The following is a 25,381-nucleotide window of genomic DNA, read 5'->3' on the forward strand; positions in this document are numbered from 1 at the left end:
CTAATGGATTCTATGCTAAAACAGTTTTTGTCTTGTCAAGACTCTAGTGTATCCATGGCATACTTTCTAGAGTTGCTAATGAATAACAAAAATCCAATAGCAATATCTGGGCCTAATCCACACTGGCTAATGAATTATAGGTGGTTAAATGAAGAGTGACTACAGGGCTTGGAAATAAATTTTTGTTCCTTTTTGGGATAGATTAGGTTCTAAGTAATCACATGCAAAGGAGCAGAGGATGGTGACTAGGGTTTCTCCACTTAGACTCTGACCTCTCACCTGAGACAACACACCATGAGTGACTTCCAGATGTAGAAGCCTGACCATTACAGATGGGGAAAGACTGAGAACTTATTATCCGTGAGTTACTAATAAGAAAAAAAAAAGGTATTTTCTTCTCATCTCGTCTCATCATTATCAACCCAAAGCAGATAGGAACCAATAACTTAAGGCATTTAGTGAAATATTTGCTCTATCTCTCCTTTCCTGAAAATGACATTTTGAAGTTTGCCTTTATAACAGGAACTACAAAGGCTTAACAAAAGGAACCACAACTGTATATCTAAACTGGCAGTATATTTGTATGGTGTGGAGTGATACATATGTTTACCGCCCTTGACTGGCTAAACTGTTCTCATTATCATGTCCTTATTTCCACTTCTAATTCTAGCAGAACTATTTCCCGTAAACAGGTCAGCTCTCTAACACTTTTGAACACAAGAATTCTTTCAAAATGCTGGATCCTAACTTTATTAAGCAATGTTTTCCCTAGATCTTAATTACAGCCCCTGAGGCACACACTTAACAGGTCCATCTCCATAATTGGGAAGAAAAGTAAATTTACCACCAATTCCAACTGCATCCTCTATATGGACACTTATGCCATCTGTGTTAAAAAAAAAAAACCCAAAACTTCATGAATTAAGAAAACATATCTTCATAGACAGTATTAGGAAATTGCTAAGCTCTTTAGTACAATACCAAAATAAATGATACTCCATAATGTTTTCAGCAAACCTTCCCAAGAAAACATTAAACTTACCCTGTAAATCCCATTTCCTTTCCTTCGTCATTGGTATAATTTGTGTAATTTAAAGAACAGAGAATCCAGATGTGATCATGTGAATGCTTTTGTTTGAAATGGATGGTCACTTCAAATCTTAGATATTAGCTGGGCTAAGTGGAGTGTCTGTAGGTGTGGTGGTATTTTAGACTGCTGAATCACTGGAGTTGGGCTGTGAATAGTTTTAGATAGTGACCAGCAGTGTTAGTGGCATTAATCAGGAAACCATATCCAGATGTCACACGATCTCCAAAGGCCATGATAATGCATCACATTATCTTTATTTTCCTTTCAGCCCACAAAAGCTAAAAGTGAACCAGCAACTCTATGCTAGGATATGATTCCTAAGAAAAATAAGTGACTTCAGTCATGTAGCAGTTCAGTGGTAATTCCTTCATATAATCAGGAAGTACCAAGAATAGAAAAAGTGTTTTGATGCTTTATTTTTAAACCAGCTTTCATTTTACTTTCATCTAAAAAAATGAAGACCACCACCTCGAGCATTCTGATTAAGCAACTGCCATCCAACCTAAATTTTCTATGTTCTTAAATTGAAGAGTTATTCAATGTCACAAATGGAATAGTCTTTCTAGTGAGTCAAGAATTCATACTTTAAAGAGTTTTTTACACATTAAGATTGGATTAGCAAAGAACATGCAGCTTGTTTAATTTTCTTTTATGTGAAAACAGATGCTGCCTCTTTCCTTTTTTATAGCCCCCCCCTTCTCTTGCCTCTCCTTCCACAGAAAGATGTAAATATTATATCTGAGTCATCTCGTGATGGAATGTTTAGTATTAAAGGTAGATTGAATTTGGTGCTTTTGTAGTTCCTGGTTAAAGAATTATGGGGCAAAATGTGTATAGGGTCAAATTCTCAAGGAGGGAAGCTAGCTCCTCTAGATTTATCCTGTAAACTGTCTTTAGCTCAAGTTCCAGAATTCCTTCACTTTTGGAGGATCTTGACTCTCTCCTTGATCCCAAAGGGCAAAAGAAGAGGCATAAACAATCAACACCATATCACTCCCACTCATGTTTCTGACTTCATCTCCATTTCTTCTGTCAGTGCTACCTTAGCCTCCATTTTGTCATGAAACCCCAAGCAGCCCAGCTTTCAGATATTTATGAATACCAGAAGAACTATGCAAAATTCCAAAGCACTATGCAGATAACTTGGTTGGGTTTTGGGGTCAGGAAATACCACAACATGCTATACCTCTATAAAGAGATGGTGGAAGCAAGGCCTGGCCCTAGAACCTAGAGCTAAATGTGATTTTACACAGAGTAGGAGCCAGGGACCATATTTTCGTCTCCTTCAGATAGGATATTAACAAAGTGGTGAAGGCCTCCACTTTCCAACATTCTGGTAAAAAAAATGCTAAGAGGTCCAAGGCATAGAGTTAGGGAGAAAAAAATTCAAGGACTAGAAATTGGGTGAGGCATAGTTTTCACACTGCCTAGGTAACAGGTACTAATGACTGAAACAAAATGGAACACCAGCCCCAGCCTAGGGAAGACCAGAAGCATTTGACAGTTCCTAGAATCACACTAATTTTCAATGAACTTTCCAGACCAAAGATAATATGGGACCTCAATGATATTTCTATCATATCCCTGGGGAGTGTTTAGGCACCTAACCCATGACGGGCAGTATAGAACTTATATTTTCTTCTGTGTTTTTTTTTCAATCTTCTCTCCTTGGTTTAATATTTCTCCTTGTCTCTTGGAATTGTTTCTTCCAGTTTGACCAATTCTGGTTCCTAGGGAGTCCAGTTTTGGGGTGAGGCTTACTATCTTCTGTTCTAAGCTATTAAAATTAATTCTACTCTTTCCTCTCTAACCTCTATTTCATTGAGCATTTTGTATTACTTCTTTTTTTTCTACAGGGACTTATATAGTCAGGTCACTTTTCTCTAGGGCTCTACTTGGACTTACAGAATGACTCCTTTTCTGGGTTTACCTTTCTGCCTTCTCTTTTCCCTATTTCTTCATCACACAGCATTTTTTTCCTTTGAGCTCATATTTCCAGCCTCATTTTATGGATAGGTATTCTGAATTTTGGTCAGATTCTGTTCACTCCCATACTCTTTGATGATGTAGGTAAGCCCTGCTTGGTAGTAGATGTAGTAGTTAAGACTGACCACCTTCTACAGGAATTCCTGGGTTTAGGCTTAGTATCCTGGTGGCTTAACTTTGGTTTTGGTCTTTGCCCCTTTGCTGTCTCCTTTACTTGCAAATACCCCAAACCCAGGGTTTTCTACTATATCTTACTGTGACCTTAACAGCTCTCAACCACATATTGTCAGTTATGCTTGCAGTAGGTTTCCTGTATGACTGGTTTCTGTCCTGGCTAATTCTCTTGCTATGATATAGAAGCAGGTTATCCCTGTCTCATGCCATGGTGCAAGAATGGGCTGTATGGACTCTGGTTTAAATATGGCCTTCCTGGGTGCTTGTCCGGCCCTAATTCTTCTGTGACTTGGGCATAGGTTTACCTGGGTTTTGTGCTGGGTGCTTGCCCTGTTTTCTGCAACAGGGCTAGGCTGTTTGTCTGCTATACCTTCCATCTACTCGTACTCAGACTCTGCAAGTTTCTAGCAGCTTTTTTGTACTAGTCTGGACTGAATACTTATAATTTTTCTTTGATTTTCTTTATCATTGTTCTTTCTGGTGCATTTTTAGAGACCTACTAGGGTCATGGGGAGGATCTGGATTATTCTAGATCCTAACAAGGCTCCATCATGGCCAGAAACCTCTACCCATGTGATTGGAATGTATGAACTGGCATCTAAAAACAATCTATCTTAAGAGACTTGGAAAATATGGTTTAGTTCAGATCCAAAAAAGAAAAATAATTAAGTTGTATGTTGATCCTTGCTTTCATGTCTCCATGTTTATTTTTGTTTTCATAAACTGGAAAATTAGAAACATTTGAAATACATAAAGCAATGGAATTTAGGTAGGGTGCACAGGGGGGTGGATTTGTGTATTAAATCAATAAGCCCTGAAAGGAATGGAACGGTATCAATCAATTTAAAGATGAGAAACCAGTTTTCTTGACTTAGGTGTCTACTCAGAGTTGGTGCTCAATAAATGTTTGTTGAATGATACCTAAAGGATTCAAAGATAAGTAAAGACATTGTTCTTCCCTATAACGTTAAAAAGTGTTGTAGCTTAAGGAGGAGAACAACTATTCCTATGCAGAGTTTATCCAAAAAAGTAACACAAAGATGTTTGTGGAATGGTCTTGCCCATGAGGAGGAAGGGATTAGTGTCAAGAAAGATCCAGTGGCTGATGACTCCTTATAATGAAGAAGGGATTGCATTCCCCAGCCAAGGACTAGGCAAAGAAATATTCTATTCTTGCTGGACTTTGGATGTGTCTTTTAGTTTAGCTCATTCAATAGAAGCAAGTAAGGAAGAAAGGTTCAGAACAAGCAAAAAAGTTAAAGAGAGGAGGCAGACTAATTAAAGGCCTATTGGTGAGAACCTTGAGGCCTGGGGTCCATGTAATGTTAGTAGAAGGGATGATTATTTTTTTCATCAGTTTCTCAAACATGCAGTTCTTCAGGAAGGATGAGGAAGCTCAAGGCAAAAATTCTAGGAGAGAGAGTTTGGGGGCCCAAATAGAAGAATGTATTATTTTTGGTTGTGAATTGGAGGGAGGGAAGGAAGGGAAGAAGATAAGCATTCCTAAATGCTACTTGGTGAGTTATGATAAAATGACTAAAATGATTGATCTTGAGGTGCAGGAGAAGTGAAGTCCCTTATGAGATCATATTTTCATGTGTCATATAGGATCTGGGAAGTAGTTTCTGGAAGGCTGTCTAATTCTATGGTTATGGAACCAGAACTAAATAAACATAAAATTCCAGCCTGAGATGGATTTTAGTGGCCTATAGTTTGGGCTAAACATGAAGAACATTCATAAGCTATAAAAGAAGATAGTAGAAAGAATGCTGAATTTGGAATTTGGGGATCTAGTTTGGAATTAGAGCTTTGTTACTTGCTACCTTGTTGTCTTTGGGCAAGTCACTTAACTTCTGTGTCACAGGTTTCTCATCTATAAAATGAGGGAGTTAGACTCAATCACCTCCGAAGTCCCTTCTAGCTCCATATCTATGTATCTTTTCATGGGCCTTTTACCTACTCCTTGAAGTAGTTCTTAATAAATCCTCTTTAAATTAAAATGAAGTGAGAGTCAACACTCAAAATATAAAAGGGGAATAGTAAGTCTAGAAGTGAACTTGTCTCAATAGAGTTCAAGAAATCCTTTATATCCTGCTTTGTACTCTGGTGTCATACCAAAATTTCATAGCCTTTTGAAAACTCAAGATTTGAACTGCAATGAGTCTCATAGAACAGGCTGACTTGTAATGTAACATCCCTCATTACTGGAAATGGTCAAGTAGAGACTCAATGACCATTTACCATTTATCTAGTTGACTCCTAAAATTTCATTCATCTCTAGAATTCTACTTCTAAAATTCATCAGTAAAGCAAGACATGCCTATATCGAAGATGTCTACTGCCTTTTCCAAGTGTGAAGAGAATTTCATTTCCTTGATTCTTCTAATCATTTCTGCTGGGCTCCATTTTTAAGCCCATGGCTCTTATTTTAGTTGCTGCTTAGGATTCTCTTTCCTCTCAAAAGAGAAAAAAAACCATTCTTTATTTACTTTGTGGGGGTTCAAATTGAGTAAGAAATATTTCCACTATATGAACTCACATACTTTGCTTTATACCCAACTGTCTTCCCTCCTTAGACACTTTTCCAATGAATGAGGTAACTTTCCTTACCTTTGTGAGGGAAGCTTTTTACAAGCTGTTTTTCGTTTCCCTCCATTAGGTTCTTAGCACTGAATTGGCTTGTTTACTAACCTCTGCCCTCTCTTTGCTTTAGCAAAACATCCACATATTTGTCCTTAAAAGGCTCCTGGAACCTTCTGCCATGCACTGAATAGCACGTATCACTGAAATGCACAGTTGCAACAGCTTTGCCCTGTTGCCAATGCCCATTACTTTTCTCACAATAAATCTTTTTGCAAAAAAATCAAGTTGAATATGAAACTGAAAAAAGGTGAGTGGGAGAGAATCCATTTGTAGCATAAAATAGGAGTGATTAAATAGAAAAAACTGGTTAAAGAAATAATCTCAATAGGTGACAATAGTAAAATGGAACTTCACATTACAAACTTAATGTTAGTGATTTCTATATCAATTAATCAATATACATTTATTAAATACTAGCTATGCACACATTAATAGGTAGGTTCTGGGGATACATAGATAAAAATTCCTCCCCACAAAGCATGTACTTTCTGTTGGGAGTAATAATACATTCATAAATAAGCATTAATAAAAAATATCCACAATAAATCCAAGGAAAATTTTGGGAGCATGGGGAACTCTACCCCTGAGAAAGGCTTAAGAAGGCTTCATATAGAAAGTATGCCTTGAGTACAACTTTGCAGAAAACAGAGATTCTAAGAGGTAGAAAAGGGAAGGAACACATTCCCAGCACATGCTCTCCTCTCATACAACCATCACCCCTAATTTAGAGCTTCACCTCTTTTCACCTAGATGATCATTGCAATAGTCTAATTAGTCTTCCTGCCTCTAGTCTTTCCCATTTCATTCTAAAACATGTGTGATGTTTTCACAGCCCTGCAGCAGCAATAAAACGCCAATGGCTCCCTATTACTCCTAGAATCAAATACAGCATGTTCCAAAAGTGTACTTCTAACTATTATTAATTACTCTTGTCATCTGAAGTTCAACTGTCCCCGTTGCCTGCCATGCTCTCCTTCCTATTCTCTGCTTCTTGGAATCTTTCTTGAAGAAATATTCAGTACTTCTATCTTAGGTTTTTCCTGGTCTCCTCTACCCATAGCTACTACCTTCCAAGAGAAATTTAACCCCCTGAATTTTTGTGTTTTGTATATATCTAGATAGATAGCTGTTATCTCTCATGTTAGGATGTTGGCATCTTGAGGGCAGGATTTGGGGGTTTATATCCTCATTGTCTAGCACAGTCCCTGGCACATGATGGGCAGTCGAAAAAAGCCTGCTTCATAGTTTGTTGGGAGATAGTGCAACAGCCTGAAGAAGAGAGACTGAGCGCTATGTGTGAGTTAATAGCAAGAAGTTTAGTTTGTCTAGAACAGAGTATAAGAAGGAGATCAGTTCATAAGATGGTTGAAAATATAAGTTGTAAGGGATCCTAAAAGTCAAACAGAGGAGCTAATATTTGATTCTAGAACAACTGGTAGCCAGTTGGAGTTTTTTGAGCAGGGGAATGACATGACCAGTCCTGTACTTTAGGAAAATCATTCTGGCAGCTGTGTGTAAGGTAGATTGGAAATGGGTAATAATTAAGACAAGATACTAAGTGGTAAGCTACTGTGATAGTTCAGGTGAGAGGAGATATGTGCCTGAAGTAGAGTAGGGGCCAAGAGAGTAGAAATAAGACAGATGTGAAGGCAGAAACAACTTTCATGCACATAATAGAAATTGTTATGTCTATATAAGGAGGTTGTTTATTTTGCTATATACATATAAATAATGAATACCTATATCATCTGCTTATCTATCTAACCCCTATTTAACACTGCCTCTTATATATACGTGAAAAGCAGTGTTGCATAGGTTCTCGATATAGAGAAAATATCTTGATTGATATTTATTTTATACTATATGTTTATATTACATACTTATTTCTATAAGTCAATAAATAATATAAATATATTATTCTTGTTATATTTTTACTTATATTCATTTATATATTTATGAACAGCCTCCATATATATATATGTATATATATATATATATACATATATATATATATATATATATATTAAGCAGTGTTGCGTAATCAATATAAAGCTGACTAGAAGTCAGGAGGATATTGCTTCCATCTTGCCACTGACATCTGCTATGGGTACTACAAGTTAGTTCACTTCCCAATACTGCACAGACTATTCTCTTAAACTATGTTAAAGAGTCTTGGTGATCTGTAAGAGAGGAGGAAATTTCCATACTTGGATTTCCCTACATGAAATAAGAGGTCTATACCACCTCGCCCCCACAAACATCTAAATACATATATAAAAAAAAAATATATATATATATATACGTATATATATACATTGATATGTATGTGAATGTTCATGTGCTTATGCACTATATACATATATAGACATATGGCCAAAAGGGAGGGCATAAAGCAATCTGGACATAAACCAGGAACATGAGCTGATATAGTCTGATGACTTGGCCAGGAAATCACCCTCTGCTACACCAGTTTAGTAAAGGGACAATAGTGATAGATCGAGTTGGCTTTAATCCTCTTGAAAAGCAATAACAAACAAAGCAGTTTGCTCTACCTGGCAACATTTCAGCTCCATGGAATCTGGAAAGCCAATAAAGAGTTCTATTTCTAGGCTTTTTGGTTTTAGCCTAGTATAATAAATAATACTCTGGAAATTTGTATTAGAATCTCACACCAGGTCAGCAATTGGTATGTGCAAGGGTGATTCAGACTCTAATCCACTGTACAACTCTCCAATCAGCTTTTGCTACATAGAAATGAAATGTAGAGCACTTAAACTATGGTATTGCTAGTTTTGCAGTTCTGACGTGATATTTTATTACCTGGACATCTCATGGAACAAGTTTAAGATAGATCTGGAAAGTGGAATGAGACTACAGCACGTTCTTTTTCTCCACCTCTATGATATTGTCATAGCTTCCAGTCTTGGATATATTTTAGTCCTTCAGTAGTTACAGTCAATTCTCAATTAGCAACACTAATGGAGGGAAGCAGCAGCATAGATAATCCAAAGTGACAGATAACCCCCGAATAATTTATATTTCCCTTTGGAATGCATTTTTATGCTTAGAGCTGAATATGTCTGATGTTCATAGAATTCATAACACTTCAAGCCAAAATGAGAAGCTTCTGCCTAGACTCCACTCGGGTGTCAGAGAGAGCCATAATATAATGTAGTGGCAAGATCGCAGGCTTTGGAGTCAGAAGACTTGGATTGGAAACTCAGCTCAACTGCTTCTTACCTGAAAGTCACTTAACCTCTCTGAGCTTTAGCCCCCTCACATGTAAATTGAGAGGGACAGATTAGGTTATCTGGAGTGTCTTTTCCAGCTCTGTTATGAGTAATTGGAAAGCTTCCTATCTTTTAAGAATACCAGCTTTAATGTAACTGCCTTCACTTTAAATTTATGTAACCCTTTTCCTCCTTGGTCCTAGATTCATATGGATTATGATTCAAAATGGGAATATTTTGGATAATTATAACTTGCTTCATCTATCTTGAACCTCCACACACCCAAAAAAAATTCCACTCATTGGTATTTTTTTAAAATACCAATACTATGCATTGGTTCCAAGGCGGAAGAGTGGTAAGGGCTAGGCAATGGGGATAAAGTGACTTAGCCAGGTCACACAGCTAGGAAGTGTCTAAGGTCATATTTGAACCCAGGATCTCCCAGCTTTGGGCCTGGCTCTCAATCCACTGAGCCACTAGTTGCCCCTCCACTCATTTTTCTAGGAACTTCTAAAGGTCATCTAAATTCAGCTTACAATTAACTGACAGGTTATGCAGAAATCATACATTTAGAAAATGAAATATTAATTAGGGTAGCAAAGTAATAGAAAAATATTTCAATATCCATGCCTGAATGAAAGCAACATCAATTCTGATTTCTGAATACCACAGTAGCACAGAAAAATAGTTTCTCTTGAGTCTCACACTTCTCATACTTCTGAAATGCAGAAAGAATGCCTTAGTCCTTAGCAGAGCCAGATTAAAGATTGGTCAGTCCCTCCATTTCAACTGGATCATTGAGTGGATTATGAAGATTCGTTGAAGCACAAACATCTTCTCTCTTTACTTCATGGGACCTCAGGGGCATACCAGGGTGAGTAGGTTGCTGGATACCACCATTGCAGTAATAGAAACCCTATTGTTCAGACCTTCTGCTCTAGTTTTTCTTTTTTCCCATGTCTCCCTTTCATCATCTCATCCTGATACAACCAACCCAAGACTATGGGCACATCATCTTATGGCAAATAGAATCCTAAGAACTTCTTCCAATGAGGTACCGCTCTCTGAACTCAAGCATTCTGGGAATTGCAGCCAATGCCCCACTTTTGGCCATCCCTGACACTTGCTAACTATATAACATGTGTCTTCCTCCAAGTAGAATAGAAACTTAAATTAAATATTTGGCTTCAAATTCCTGAATGTAGTCACAAAGAACTTCTGCCTAGTGATTTGCTGAATATGCCCTGAAGAAAATTCCAACAAATCCTATAATCATGTGAAAGAAGTGTTTAGTGAAATGCTAGCAAATGAGTTTTACAAAAAGAACTGATCTATATTCTCAAAAGAAAAGGTCTCTTCCTTCTAACCATCTATTGAGTTTTTTATTAGTTATTGAAAGTTAACTTTGAAATTTCCTGTATTTGAGAATTTCTGGTTATATACTGCTCTTCCATATCTACATGAAATTACTTTATTATTGTCCAATCACCTTTTAAAAAATAACTCTTCTTTCTTCTTTCCTTTCCTTTCTCATTTTTAAGGCAAAAAATGAACCAACAAACTTAAAATTGGTGCTTCCCATATACATATTAGGTAAAAGAATCCAATAAATTTTGACATGAAATTAGACACAAGAAACTAGTGAATTCAACCCTGAAAGCACTGGAAAGAGTACTAAAGTCTACAGAATTTTTAGAAATGTCCCTATCCTTTCATTTACCTCTCATGAAACTTGTTTTTCTTTTATGCTCCAGAATTAAGAAATGTTTTTGGTTCTTTTCCTTTGTTAAATATCACTTGCCATTTTTTAGTTCATTTTAAAACTATTTTTTCAATGAACAAACATTTGTTACTTTCCCTCCTACATCCCCCATTATTGAAAAAAAAAAAGCAAAACAAAACAAAACCTTGTAACAAATATCTAGAGTCAAGCAAAACAATCCTCTCATTAGCCATTTCTAAAAATACATATCTCATTCTCCACCGTGTCAACCACTTCTCTAAGAGGAGCCAGAGAGCATTCTTCATCATCAGTCCTCTGGAACTGTGATTTGTCAATGCACTAATCAAAGTTCTTCTAAAAATATTTTTATGTCAATATGCCATGTTTCAGCTACATTATGGGTCGAATTTCTATGTGTGAGTTAGTCTGGGGAATAACTATCATTTATGACATTGCTTTTTACCAAGAACTTTATATATGAGATCTGTTTGATCTCCCCTGAAATAATGAGGTAAGTGCTTTTATTATCCTCATTTTAAAGATGAGTATATTGAGGATAGAGGGCAAATGAAATGCTTAGGGTCATATAATTATTAAGTGTTAAGTATTAAGAATTTTTAAGTGAATTCTTCAGTTTTGCAAGAATATTTATGTTTCAGCCTTCTGAGAATCTGTTTCACTTAACTCCAAGTCTAGATAGAAGAATCTATAAAATCCCTCTCTCATCATTCTCTTCCCCTCCTCACCCTTCCAATTCACTTTTCCTTGTGCACTTCTCAAAGCTTTTGCCTCTTGCTTTAACTATAGGCCTAGAGAAGATCCATCTAATTCCAGGTGTTAAGTACTGAATATTAAGTTATTAAGACTCACAATTTCCTGACTCTAAGTCTAATTCTCTATCTACTCCACCATTAAGCTGTTTTCTATGGGCAAACTACTAATTCAAACAACTAACTTACAAAATTTTGGAAAAGAGTTTAATTTTAAGCCAGGAGCTGCCTTTGTTAATACTTGATAAAATCAACTATAGAACTTTCATCAATAATTCAGATGTTCCAGGAATATCAGATATGGAATATTTTCTTTACCACTTTGATAATTGTTACTGTACTACAAAATTATGCAAAAATAAAGCCAACAAGTAGTTATTCCACCTATCTGCTGTGCTGTTTAAGCTACAAAGGCTAGATACTGAAAACTGTAAACAATTTTGTACTCAAATGTTTATTTTGCAATTTAAAAATTCTTTGGTTTGTGGGGAAAGGATGATGAAATGAGGAAGAAGAAATTCAAGGAAAAGCCAGGGAAGGGAAGCAATGATGATTGTCATGAACTCATAAATTTTTTAAAATAGAATTTAAAGTATTTGTTCCACAGAGAGTCTAAATGTCAAGAAGAGATGGAAAAAAGAAGGTGCACCTCGGAGTTAAAACAAATTTTGGATAATGTTGGAAAGTAATAGAAGAAAGAATAAATGGTAATAATTTGTTAACTCCCATTCCATGTGGCCATGTCAGTATCACTCATGGGAGCCATACAGAATCATAGAATCCAGGAAATGTGATGTCATGGGCCCAGAGCACCCCACCAATTTATGGAATGACATTCTTTTTATCTATCAACAAATCCTTAGGATATACTAGTTCCCCTTATTGGGTTTTCCCTGTAGTTCATCTCCTCTCTGAAATGGATTCAAATAATTTGGAACCTAACTACCTGGCTACAAGAGAGAACTTGGTCATTTTTCCTGTTTTTCCTTATTTTCCTTTCTGGAAATAGCATGCAACCCTTCTTTACATGTTGGGACTTTTTAAGTGTTAATTACTACATACTTCAGGGAAGAATATACTGAAGTGGAAGGGCAGGAAAGGAGATTCAGTCAATAAGGTGGAAGTCCACAAACTTATATAGTTTCAAAAATTAATCCTGATCTGATATGATAGTAACAGAGAACTAGGTCTTACTCTGATTAGTTCCTTTTTCCTCCTTGATTGGCTCCATTCTGTTAGGTCTTGATCTCAGATGCTTCTTCAGTTTTGCCAGACTATTGATGTCTCAGCCTTCTGGAATCTGTCTCACTTAACTCCAAATCTAGATATAAAAACCTACAAAATCTTTCTATCCATATCCTTTTCCCTTCCTACCCTTCCAATACACTTTTTTCCTTGTGTGCTTCAGTCTTCTGCCTCTTGCACTAGGCATAGCCATGAAGAAGGCTCATCTAATTCCACACTTGGATCCCAGGTGGAAAAAAAAATCCTCCCTCTCTGCTCTTCAAATCTATCTCTGCAAAGAGGCTTAGGTCATTGTTTCCCTCACCTTCCTTTTGGAAATCTCAATTCTTTACAGTCTAACCTTAAGTGTTTCTTTCATCCTCTCCCCTCTTGACCTTGTCCTATTTAACATCCCTCTCTATCCTTCTCCCTTTCCCTTTCTCATTCCTTTTCTTTCACTCCATCATCTTTATTCCTAGATTGTCAAATCTGAGCAAAATACTACTGGCCAGATTACATTCTAGTGATCAACCTGCCTCTTCCTTTTTCTGCCTTAGGTTGCCATCAGGCTCTATTGACCCTGGGACCTTCTATTGACCTTCCTGGAGCCTGGCTTTATCCAAGCATCTCCCAAATGTGAGCTAAGCTTCTGGTTTGATGATTTCTGATATTTTACCCAATGGTCACTCACCTACTTTTATTTCCTATCTCATTAACTAAGCAAGGAGAAGAAGCTCCTCTTTCTAGGAGCTCTTCTTTCTAGGATGAATAAACACTGAATTAATATAGATTAAGCCACTGCTGCTGCCTTAGATTATATCAGTAGGTAAAGACCTTGAAAAGGTCTTTAGAAAACACAGTAATTTAGAGCATTTGGTGATAATTGTGACTTTTTTTTTAACTTACACAAGGGCCCAAGATCTATAATACCTAAAGGAAAGAGCAAAATTAAAAAGAGATTTAGGGCAAAGGACATCGCATAGTCTCAGGTATTGGAGTCTATGGATACTACCAGGTTCGGTCACCAACTAGACTGGATCATTTGCTGCAGTCCTGAATAGTCTGGTCTTCAGGTCAAGGTGGAAAAAAGGAAGGCATTGGCAATGGTCCTTTTAAAAGATTTGGCAATTCTAGCAAATTTTCAACCAAATATTTGAGATATCTGAGTTCCCATCATTCCCACAACAGGAAAGCTCACTGATGTAGCTGAAGGCCATGGATTTTATTGGGAGTTCTTGCTAATAGTTAGCATTATATTATGGGTATTATCTCATTTGATCCTCATGACAATTCTATAAAGTACACGCTCTTATATCCATTTGACAGATAAGGAAACCGATGTTAAGGTTAAGTGACTTACCCAAGGACACAAAGTTAGTAAGTGTTTGAGAGAAGATTTGAACTCATATTTTCTTGACTCCCAAGTCCAACACTCTAGCTACTGGATCACCTAGATGCCTCTCATAAGTTGTATCTGATTGGTTTTCCATCTCTAAAGTCACAAGCAGGAAAATACTAATTATTGTCAAGCGAGGCCCAATGGAACCCAACAAAAAATTTGCATTCCAGAAGTTCCTAGAAAAGAGAAAAGGGAATAAGTCTTATGAAGAACAGAGGTGGTTGGCTACAATTGAGAATTATGGTTTTCATAGAGGCATATGACCTTCATGTTTTTTGGAATATTACAACTCCTTCAAAATGCCATATGTGGATCCTGAACATCTCTTCAACAGAGTGGCTCACTCTATCTCAGGCTAACAAATAGAGTAATTGGAATTATAGTATCTAAGAGTTGAAAGGTGCTCCTGAAGGAACAGCATTGTGAAGTGGAAAGACAAATTAATTCAGAGTCAGAAGATATAGGTCAAAATCCTGGCATACCACTTGTTACCTATGTAACCTTGGCAAATTATTTCATCCCTTGAGTCTAAGTTTCCTCACCTATAAAATGACAGATTAGGGGGGGAAATGATCTCTAAAGTCCCTTCCAAGTCCTAAATCTTCATCTCTAATCTATTCCAACCTCTGAATCCTGTCTCCGTCATAACTAACAAATGCTCATCCAGAATTTCCCTGAAGAATTCTGGAATTATGGTCTCCGGTATTTGCTGAAGCAATCTTCACTTTGGGATAGATCTGGAAGTTAGCAAGTTTTATCTGACTGTTAGCAAGTGAAAGGAGATGCCAAAACTGCCTTTCTATATCTTCTACCTGTTCCTGGTTCAGTCTGCAGCTACCAAGCAAAATAAGGTTACTTCCTCTTGCCTTCTACAGCCTTTCCAGTTCTTTAACACCTAATCTTTTCTTTCTCTATAATAACCTTCCTTACTTTGTTCTTCATGCAGCATGATCTTGAGGTCTTTTACCATACTGACTGACCTCCCTTGAATGTTCTTTAGCTTACAAATGCCCTTTTTAAAAAACAAAAAATAACAACAATAAAAAACTCGTCGACCAGAACTGTACACAATGTTCCATGTTCTCTAGAATACAGAAACTGTCACCTCCCCAATCCAGCTTCCTACTAACAAAGTCTTTCTGGATCATCAAGGATAAAAACATCATTAAGTCAAGCATTGAAATAATTAGTGACTCTACTTTTGACAGAGAAAAGCTCTAAAATATCTGAATGTTTCAAGCTTGCTACTACATCATATTTCTAAGTCAATCTGGAATTACATTTTCTGATCTTTTTCTCTATATATCCAAGTGGTATCTGATATAGTCCGATGTCAATTTCATCTTCTCTCTACCTCCACTTATTTTCACTCACACAAAAATAGCTAACATATATAATGCTTATTATTTTACAATAATAAGCATTATAAGACTTATAATATTATAAGGCACATTATACACATTTTTTCATTTGGTCCACACAATATCTCTGTGAAGTTAAGTGTTATTACACCCATTTTACAGATATAAAGCTAAGATATTACGTGATTTATTCACTAAAGTCCTCCAGCCAGTAAGTATATGAAGTGGGATTCAAACTAAGGTCTTCCCTAGTCCAAGCTGCCTCTCTCCCAAATGTTCTTCACTAAGTTTCTCTCATTTACAAAGAATTTACACTAACAACTTCTCCTCACACATGGGAGCAATACTGACAGGACTAGAATAGAAGAAACTATTTAATTCCACATTTGTGTGATAGATGAGCCAACAAAGGCCCCAAAGTGACAGATTAGAAGTCAAATAGGTAACAACATTAATGGTGTGTTTTCATTCATTCATTCTTTCATCCATCCGTTCATTCAATAAGAATTTGTTGTTGTCTGCTATATAGATGATCTATTATATTCGACACTGAGAGATAGACAAAAACAAACATCATCAAGGGAAGAAAAAAGGCATGGAAAAGAGAAGCCCAGGGCATACAACAAATAAGACACACTTTATTATAGAATTTTGCATAGGAACAGTTCTGCCAGTAAAGCAGGTTAAATATAGGAATTAAACAAGGTTATGAGGGCAAAGCAGGGTCAAAGCAGAGCACTGAGTCACTAGAAAAGGGGATTTAAAAAAGTCACTGGAAAAAGTTCTCAAGTGTCTTAAAATCAGGGACCTGGTTTTACTCTATCTCCTGTAGAGCCTAGTCCCCTAACTCCTAGACCAGCGTTTAATCAGTGTTTACTGAATTAATAAACAAATATAGGAAGTGGTTTCAACAACAAAGACCCTTTCTCCAGTGAGAAGCCAGGTCTGGGGAGAAAAGTTAGTAAGTAGTACAGGCAGTCCCTGACTTACCAACAGGTTTTGTTTCAAAAATTTTTAAGTCAGCAGTTTGGAACTCAGAAGGTATTTCCCTTTAGAAACTATGTTATACATCATAGTTAAATTCCCAGGCCAGACCACAAAAACCTACTTAACCCCTAATTTGCTGAAGGATAGCACTAGACTAAAAGGAATAAGGAATTGAATCACCTTTTTGTTGTTGTGCAGTCCTTGTAGCCCTGACCAACACTTTGGGATTCCTTTGGGGGTTTTCTTGGCAAAGATCCTGGAGTGCTTTGCCATTTCCTTTTCTGCCTCACTTTACAGATGAGGAAACTGGGGCAAACAGGGCTAGGTGAATTGCCTAGTGCATAAAGCTATTAAATGTCTAAGTTCAAATTTGAACTCAAGTCTTCCCAATCCCAGGCACAGTGTCATAGCCGATGTCCCACCTAGCTGCCCCAATAACCACTGTTAGAATGTTTCTATAGGAAAATTAATTCACACTTGCAACTTAGGAGGCCAGGAACTTATCTTCCCCATTTCTGTAGTAAAGATCATAATTCCACACATCCCACTCCATGGGGTGAAAGGAGTTGCATAGGAGGGAAAGGATGAGAGTTTCAAAGGCAAGAAAGTTTAGGGGATGACGATTCATCAAGTGTAAAACTTGGATGGTCCCCCAGTCACTCTCTGCTTTTTCTTTTTTCTTGAGTCCCTGAAATTAACCAGAAATCAATAGGCCTTTCTATCTTTTTTAATTTAACTTAACAATATTTATTAGGTGTAAGTGGGAAGAGGGGGACTAGGTGCCCAGCATTGTGCTGGGTTATGAGTCTATAAATATAAAAATGAAGTAGTTTCTACAACCAGCAAATTTAAATTGAAATGGGAATGTCAATTTAAGTATAAATATGGGAAGTAAATGTTCCTTCCTCTCACCTCTATCTTCTTTTTTTCCCTCTTGGATGAACAACAACAACCAAAACAAAACAAAACACTGAGATTCCTTTTCTGAAGAAAAGCAGACAAACTGTCCTGGGCATTACATCACTGAGGGTGTGGATGAGGGTCTTACTGGGTGGAAATGAGGGCAGGGGGAAAGCAGAGGAGGTTGTGACAGAGGAGATTCCGTCTGTGAAACCATGACTATAGCTGATGATTTGCAGTGGGGGGCAAGGGGAGGGAGGAGAAGGAAGGGCAAGAGCCAGAAGTTTTACTCTCACTTCTCACCTCCTCCTCAACACTTTTTAGTGACATATAACCACAGGTCCAAGAGTAAAGTCAAGCCCTAGAGAGAAGCGGACTAGGTAGGGGGATCAGCAGTAGACTGAGGGAGAATGAGAGGGTCATTCAGACTGAAAGCAGCTGGAGGGCAAGGGCCCTAGAGTAGGCAACCAGGGAACTTCTGTAGAAGTGGGTACCTCTGAGGTGAAGCTGGATCCCAGCTCCCACCTTGTCATGATGCTCCCCGGACTGGGTGACTCAAACCAGCTCTAGTACTGATAGGGAATTGCCTGATTGCTGTTCAGTGAAATATGGAGAATAGCTAAATTATTAAAGGGAAATGGGAATGAGTTCATTTTTAGGCCAAGTTGAGTTTTGCAAGATATTGTTTGTGTAACCCTTGTGCTGGGGTGCAGTGGCATAAAGGGCCTGAAGTCCTTTTGGGGTGTGGTATATGTGTGTTCGCTTTATGTGGTTTGAGCTCCCACCCTGAAACCTGGGGGGATTTCTGAATTGAAAAGTACAGAAGGCTGGCACCAGCTCTGTATTTGCAAGTGCTCTTCTTACATTCCCACAGGATTTAATTTGGCACCATTAGAGTCTCTTCCCCATAAGTCCTTTTGCATGCCTTGTCTGCTGCTACTTAGTGTTGGACATTACCCAGAAGGAGAAGGAAGGCGGTGGCTGTGGGAGCTCTCCAGCTAAAGGGACTTGGGAGGAAGCTAGAGGCTGGGGTCAGCTGCACTTGACTGAACATGCATGAGCCCCCTGAGTGGCTGAGTGTGGTAAACTGAAATGATCACTGAGTTATAGCTCAGTACACTGCTGATGCCTGATCTGATGGTTGCTCTGGCGTAGCCTGAACCCCAGTCTCTCCTCTTGCTAACCTCTTCTGGGGACTTGATCGTAATCCTCAATTTGACCTTGCTTCCACTTCCTCATCCTACTTCCTAACTCTTACCCTTTCAGTACCATGACCCATATTTCTGTTTTGTTGTTGTTGTTGTTGTTGTTTTGGGCTTGTTTTCCCACCTTCTTTGCAGTTGATAACCCAAACCAAGGAGGTTTCAGTAAGCAATGTGAAGCCCTGACCACAGAGGTGGGTAAGGGGGAGCCATATTGCCCTCCTTTTCCGGACTCAATTCCTAACATTCTGCTCTTTCATCCAGATCTAATACTTTATCAACTCACTGGCACAAGACTTTATCCAAGAATTCAAGGGTACATCTAAGTGACACATCCTTGTACAGGACATTTTTGTGGCTACTTTCAGGAGCCAGAAATCAAGATTTATGGTTTGTCAAAAGATATTCCTGTCGCAAAGACTTATTAAAAGTACTTTTTAAAAAAATCTGTCTCAGAATATGTGAGACAGATTGCTATACAATTTATGAGAATTGAATATGTGGCTAGTTTATTATAGCTTCCCACTTCCTGGTCAGAGATTTAGCAGACCTCAATGTGACCTTGCTCACCCCTCACCCCTAACCCCTGTTGCCACAATCGTTTAAGTTCACCCAGAACCTTTCTGTAACTTTGCAACATTTACATTTTGAATCCAAAACACAATGTAGATGTTGGATATACAATTCATTCTTAATAGTCTTTGCTTGTCTTCTTTGAAAAAGTCATACCCATCAATGCCAATCATAAGTTATCACACTAAGAGTGTGTAATGCCAATTAACTCAAAATTTCCATCATGTCTGAAGATTTATGCTTACTCTGGTTACATATGTCTTGGCTTTCTGAGACTGCTGACACAAGGTGTGTGTCTTCAATGAGAACAAAAGAGTCACTTCAGTAAAATGGCATGAACTCCTCTTCTCATAGACTGATTATTATATTTGAAGAACAGTCCTTCCCTTAACTGGTATTAATTTCTTATTTTTATTCCTCTTTATATGAATGAGTAACTTATATAATTCATTTGATTTTCATACTCTTTTGATAACCTAAAGACAGATGTGAAGGATGAGTCTGACATAGGCCTTTGAACTGTTTACCTTTGTGTTAATCTTTGTAGGAGTGAATGAAGAATGCTAATATATATATATTAATTTATACAACATCCTATTTTGTTTCTTTTTCTATTCAAGCAAGAAAAAGTAAATTGTGTTTATATACAATGTAATACAATTACTGTAATTATAGTAATGCTTGGAAAATAATTTCTAAAAGCATAGAATATAGATTTTCAGACCTTTTAAGTAAATGGTAAGTACAATAGCAGATCAATTAATCCTGATTATGTTTTTAGAGCTATGTGACCTTTAATTAGTTACTTATCTATTTCCCCCCAGCATTCTAACCTCTGTTAATTAATTCTACCTACTTAATGCCAGTGTTAGAGAACCGCTATCTCTCTCAAATGTTATTTCTTGAGAGTGGATGGAGATAGGAGGTATACTATCAGCCATCAGACAGCTGGTAAAGTCTGGGACTTACTTTCATTACCAACTGCCTCCTTTTCTGATCAGACCAGAAGAGGCCATTTTGCCTGGTTTGATCCCTCTATCCACAGACAAAGAGAGACCAGCAGTTTTCATTCTCTTCAAAAGATCCAGGACAATCCTTAAAATCAAGCCCAATGATACAGAACATTAAGGAGGTAAACAAATTTAAAGAAATGGATTAGAAGGAACAGAATCCTGGAATCACTCTGAATGGTGGAAATTCTCTACTTCTAGGGTCTCACTCAAGCCTATAAGAACTTACTTAGAGATCACCAGTATCAGAGTTGTCTTTACCACTGGCTCTAATATCCTATTTTTTATTGCTTTCAAGGGAGGTAGTGGTGAATGAAAATAACCCTGGCCATGCTGCCTGAGTGGTTACTACCATTGACCACTGTGGCAGAAAGTAATGAAATCATGCTGATTTGGTCCACTGCAAATTAAATTTTCTGACCTCTGTTGGGCCCTTGATGTTGCATGAAATCCTTTTACTCATCCTTTTATTGATATTCTACCACATTCTCCACAATTCTTTTTCAGACCTTTTGTACTCTCCATCCATGTTCCTGTCACTGCCAACAGATGACTTTGTTTCTTGCTTTACTGCGAAGATTGAAGCCATTTGACATTATCTCTTCCAATTCTCCTTACTCACCCCCCTGCTGTTCAACTTTAAAAAAATTATCAGGGTCTTCTTTGATTCTCTCTTTTCCTATCTCAGAGGATAAGGTGGCCTTCCTTCTTGACAAGTTTCATCTCTTTTCATGTACCCTTAACTTCCCTTCCTTTCTCCTCAATTCCATCCCTCCCTATCTCTTTGACACTATCCTTCCTTTGCTCTAACGATCAATTTTCCCCTTCTTCTTTTCCAGGCCCTCCTTCTAGATTCCTTTATCTCAGCAAATTTCCCTTTCGGTCCACTCCCTGGCTTGCACACAAAGCATATTTGTGTTTCACCAAAAATAACTACTACACCAAACTTGGGGTCCACACTCCAAAAACATATAGTTCACAAGCCTGTATTAGTTGATTTACAATTAAGAGTCAGTCAGTTGACTCAATCAGTTAAAAGAAAAAAGCTTTAAGGCAAATAGTATAGCATGAATAAAAGTAGTAAACCGTTCTTCCTCTCCCATTCCCTCAATAAATGTGGGACATGCTCTCAGTCAATAGTTAATAAACATTTATTAAGTGCTTACTATATGCCAACACTTACTCAGTGCCAAGCACTGAGAATACAAAGAAAGATTTAAAAAGTCAATCCCTTCTTCAAGGAGCTCACTGCCTAATGGGGGAGAGAATATCCAAACAACAATGTACAAACAAGCTACAAATAAAGACAAATTAGAGATAATCACAACGGTAAGGGGGAAATTAAGCATTAAGGGGGGAAATTGGAGAAGAGTTCTTGCAGAAGGTGAGATTTTAGCTTATACTTGGAGGAAGTCAGGAGACTATAAAGGAGAGAATTCCAGGTATAGGGGAAAGCCAGTGAAAATGAGTGGGAGGATATAGTATCTTGTTTGAGGATCAGTAAGGAGGCCAGTGTCATTGGATCACAGAACATGTGTCAGAGGTGTAAAAAGACTGAAAAGTAGGAAAAGGTGGAGCTAAAGGCCTTTAAAAGCCAAACAGAGGATTTTATAAATGATCCTGGAGATCACAAGGAGTTTGTCAAATAGCAAGGTCACGTAGTCAGACCTGAACTTTAGAAAGATCAATTTGGCAGCTTAGTAGACGATGTATTGGAGACGGGAAGGATGCTTAAGGCTGACAGATGGACTGAAAGACTATTGCCATAATCCATGTGTGAGAGGCTGGTGGCAATGTTGGAGGATAGTAAAGAGCATTTATGAGAGACAGTAGGAAGTCATATATGACAGGACTTGGGACCTGATTGGATAGAGGTGAGAGAGGGGAGTTGAGGATGTCAAGTTGAGGTTGCAAGCCTGGATGACTGGGAGGATGCTGGTGCCCTCAATACTAGTAGGGAAGTTAGGAAGAAAATAGAGTTCTGAGGGAAAGATGAGTTTTGTTTTGGATAAGTTGAATTTAAGATGACTCCTGAACATCCAGTCTGGGACATCCAATATTCATTTGGAGTTATGAATCTAGAGATTGGGATGGAGGTTACAGCTGGATAAATAAATCTGAGAATTAATCAATAAACAGTAAGTGCCTACTACATGCCACACACTTTTATAGAGATGGCAAATGAATTTATGGGATCTGATGAATCACAAGGCAAAATAGTATAGAGGAAGAAGGGAAGAGGTCCCAGGACAGAGCTATGGGTTAGCAAATGAGGCCTGAATGAAGATCCAACAAAGAAGACAGGTAGAAGGAGAACTTGGAGAGAGTCGTGTCATAAACTTAGAGAGAACAGAATATTCAGGACAAGAGGGTGATTGACAATGTCAGAAGCTGCAGAGATTGAGAGGAATGAGGATAGGGAGAAGACCATTAGATTTGGCAATTAAGAGATCATTTTGTAACTTTAGAGGGAGTAGTTTCAGTAGAATGATGAGGTAGGAAGTCAGAATACAAAGAATTAAAAAGAATGTTAAAGGAAAAAGAAGTGGAGACACAAATTATGGATAGCCTCCTTAAAGATCTTAACCACATTCCCAGCTGTGTGACCCTGGGCAAGTCACTTGACCCCCATTACCTACCCTTACTGGAGCCAATACACAGTATTGACTCCAAGACGGAGGTAAGGGTTTAAAAAAAAAAGTCTTAACCACAAAAGGGAGGAGAGGTATGGAGGACAGCTAGAGGGGATGGATGGATCAAGTGACAGGGTTTTTTAAATTTTTATTTAATTAATTGATTTAGAATATTTTTCCATGGTTACATGATTCATGTTCTTTCCCTCCCCTCTACCCCCCAAAACCCCCTATAGCCAACGAGTAATTCCACTGGGTTTTACATATGTCACTGATTAAGACCTATTTCCATATTATTAATATTTGCATTAGGTTGATCGCTTAGAGTCTACATCCCCAATCATATCCCCATCAACCCATGTGATCAAACAGTTGTTTTTCTTCTGTGTTTCTACTTCCACAGTTCTTTCTCTGGATGTGGACAGCTTTCTTTCTCATAAGTCCCTCAGAATTGTCCTGATCCTTGCATTGCTGCTAGTAGAGAAGTCCATTATATTCGATTGTGTCACTGTGTATCCATCTCTATGTATAAGGTTCTCCTGGTTCTGCTCCTTTCACTCTGCATCAATTCCTAGAGGGCGTTCCAGTTCTGAGTGAGGGTTTTTTGAGGAAATGGGAAACATAAAAATATTTGTAGACAGCACATAAACACAGCATCAGTAGGAAAAGGGGGAAAGTAAGCATACACACACAGAGTACATATTAAGTGAGAAACTTAGAGTAGGTAGATGGTTCAGTGAATAGAGAACCAAGAATAGAACCAAGAAGATTTGAGTTCAAATCCAACCTCAGGCATTTACTACTTGTGTGACCCTGTGTATGTCCTTTAATTTCTGTTTGCCTCATATTCCTCATCTGTAAAATGAAGATAATAAGAGCACCTATTGTGGTGAGTGTGGTGAGGGTCAAATGAGATAATGATTATAAATCCTTAGGACAGTGCCTGGTCTGTAGTAAGGCCCCTATAGAAATGCTAGCTATTGCTCTTTTTACTTAGTGTATACAGGTGACAAGTCATACCTCTGACACTGTGTAGAGTCATAATGTCCCTTCTTTTTTTGTGGGGTCCTCATGTGATTCCTCCTAAGCATGATATCTCTGAATAACTAGTACCTCAGCCAGAATCCTTGCCTAGTTCCTTCTAGGTTTCACTACAATGTTTCATTGCTGCTGGAAGGGAGGTTGAGGAGAAAAGCGAGAAATCCTCTCCCATCCCAAGCCCATCCTCACAGGATTCTCAAAGAGGGAAAGGGAAGAGCAAAGAGCATATTTAATTTCTTCCTCCATAGCTGGCTCTGTTATCATTTCCAGAGCTCACTCTCTCAACTGAAGGAGCTCCTGGGGCTCTGACTTTCTCTCCTCAGAGCTACTCTTGCTTATTAAGGTCACCATAGAGATGGCTAATATCTCAGCAAGTCAATGCCTCACCATCCCATAAGTCTATCCATTTCACCAGAGCATTTCTTCATTCTTCATTTATTTATACTTCCAAGGTTCATCAAATCAAGGTAAAAATGGACCATTACCAGTGTTATATTCTTTATAGTCTGAGTAGAGGTCACTCAAGTGAGCAATTTACTCAAGGTTTCATGATCTTTATAAGCTATGAATGCAGCCCTTCAAAGACTGAAAAGGGTGCAACCTTAACATCTCATGGTCTCTGTTAATTTCACTAAATTCATCAGCGATTTCCTGATCACTTAAAAAAAAAGAGGAAAAAAGACTTTCCTATTCCCTTGAATTACTGACTGAATTCTCTCCTTCCCTTTATTACCAAACTTCTTGAAAGAGTAGACTACATATGCTAAATTTTGTACAAGCCTCTCTCCTACCCCAGATATAGAACTTCATACTCTATCTTCAGCTTTTTCTTCCCAATACTTTCTTTCTTGGATATCTAATCTACTACCTACCAGAACAAGGCTAAACACTTTCATCTCATCTATAATCTGACTCCAACCTTTCTTTTCACCCTTCATTTATTCTACCACCTTAATAGAATGTGTCATTCTCTGAATTAGTGCATTTGCTTGTAGAGTTCCCTATGTCAGGAATGTACTCTCTTGCTCTCCACAACCATCTTCATCTGTCAAAATATTACTCATCCTTCAAGGCTCAACTCCAATGTGACTTCCTCTATGAAGCTATCTTTGATTCCCCAGATAAAAGTAATCTCTTTTTTCTTTCATTTTCTGTTTTTCTCCTATTTACTTTGTGTATGATATTTTGTGTTCAATGTTAATTTCACTGTTAATTTAATATGCATATATTAATTCTGCTAAGTTTTAGGATCTTATGCATGTGTGCATTGTTTCTTCCAGTACAATATCAGTTCCTTGAGGACAAGAACTGTTTAATTTTGTTTCTGTATCCCAACTATCTAACACAATTCTCAACACATGGTTGAGTAAGAGAGACAGTATGGTATATTTGAAAAAGTTCTGGAATCAAAGGACTTGGGTTCAAATCCTGAATC

General features: G+C 37.8%; 1 long non-coding RNA gene across 1 annotated transcript in view; it reads left to right on the forward strand.

Annotated features, from left to right (window-relative positions):
- Positions 1-253: 253 nt before the first annotated feature.
- Positions 254-25,381, forward strand: part of LOC123242273 — a 221,688-nt gene continuing 196,560 nt past the window's right edge. The window contains exon 1 of the long non-coding RNA XR_006505812.1: positions 254-387. This is a non-coding gene — a long non-coding RNA (uncharacterized LOC123242273). The remainder of the gene's footprint in view (positions 388-25,381) is intronic.

Source organism: Gracilinanus agilis, chromosome 3 (assembly GCF_016433145.1).
Source record: "Gracilinanus agilis isolate LMUSP501 chromosome 3, AgileGrace, whole genome shotgun sequence".
Taxonomy (NCBI): domain Eukaryota; kingdom Metazoa; phylum Chordata; class Mammalia; order Didelphimorphia; family Didelphidae; genus Gracilinanus; species Gracilinanus agilis.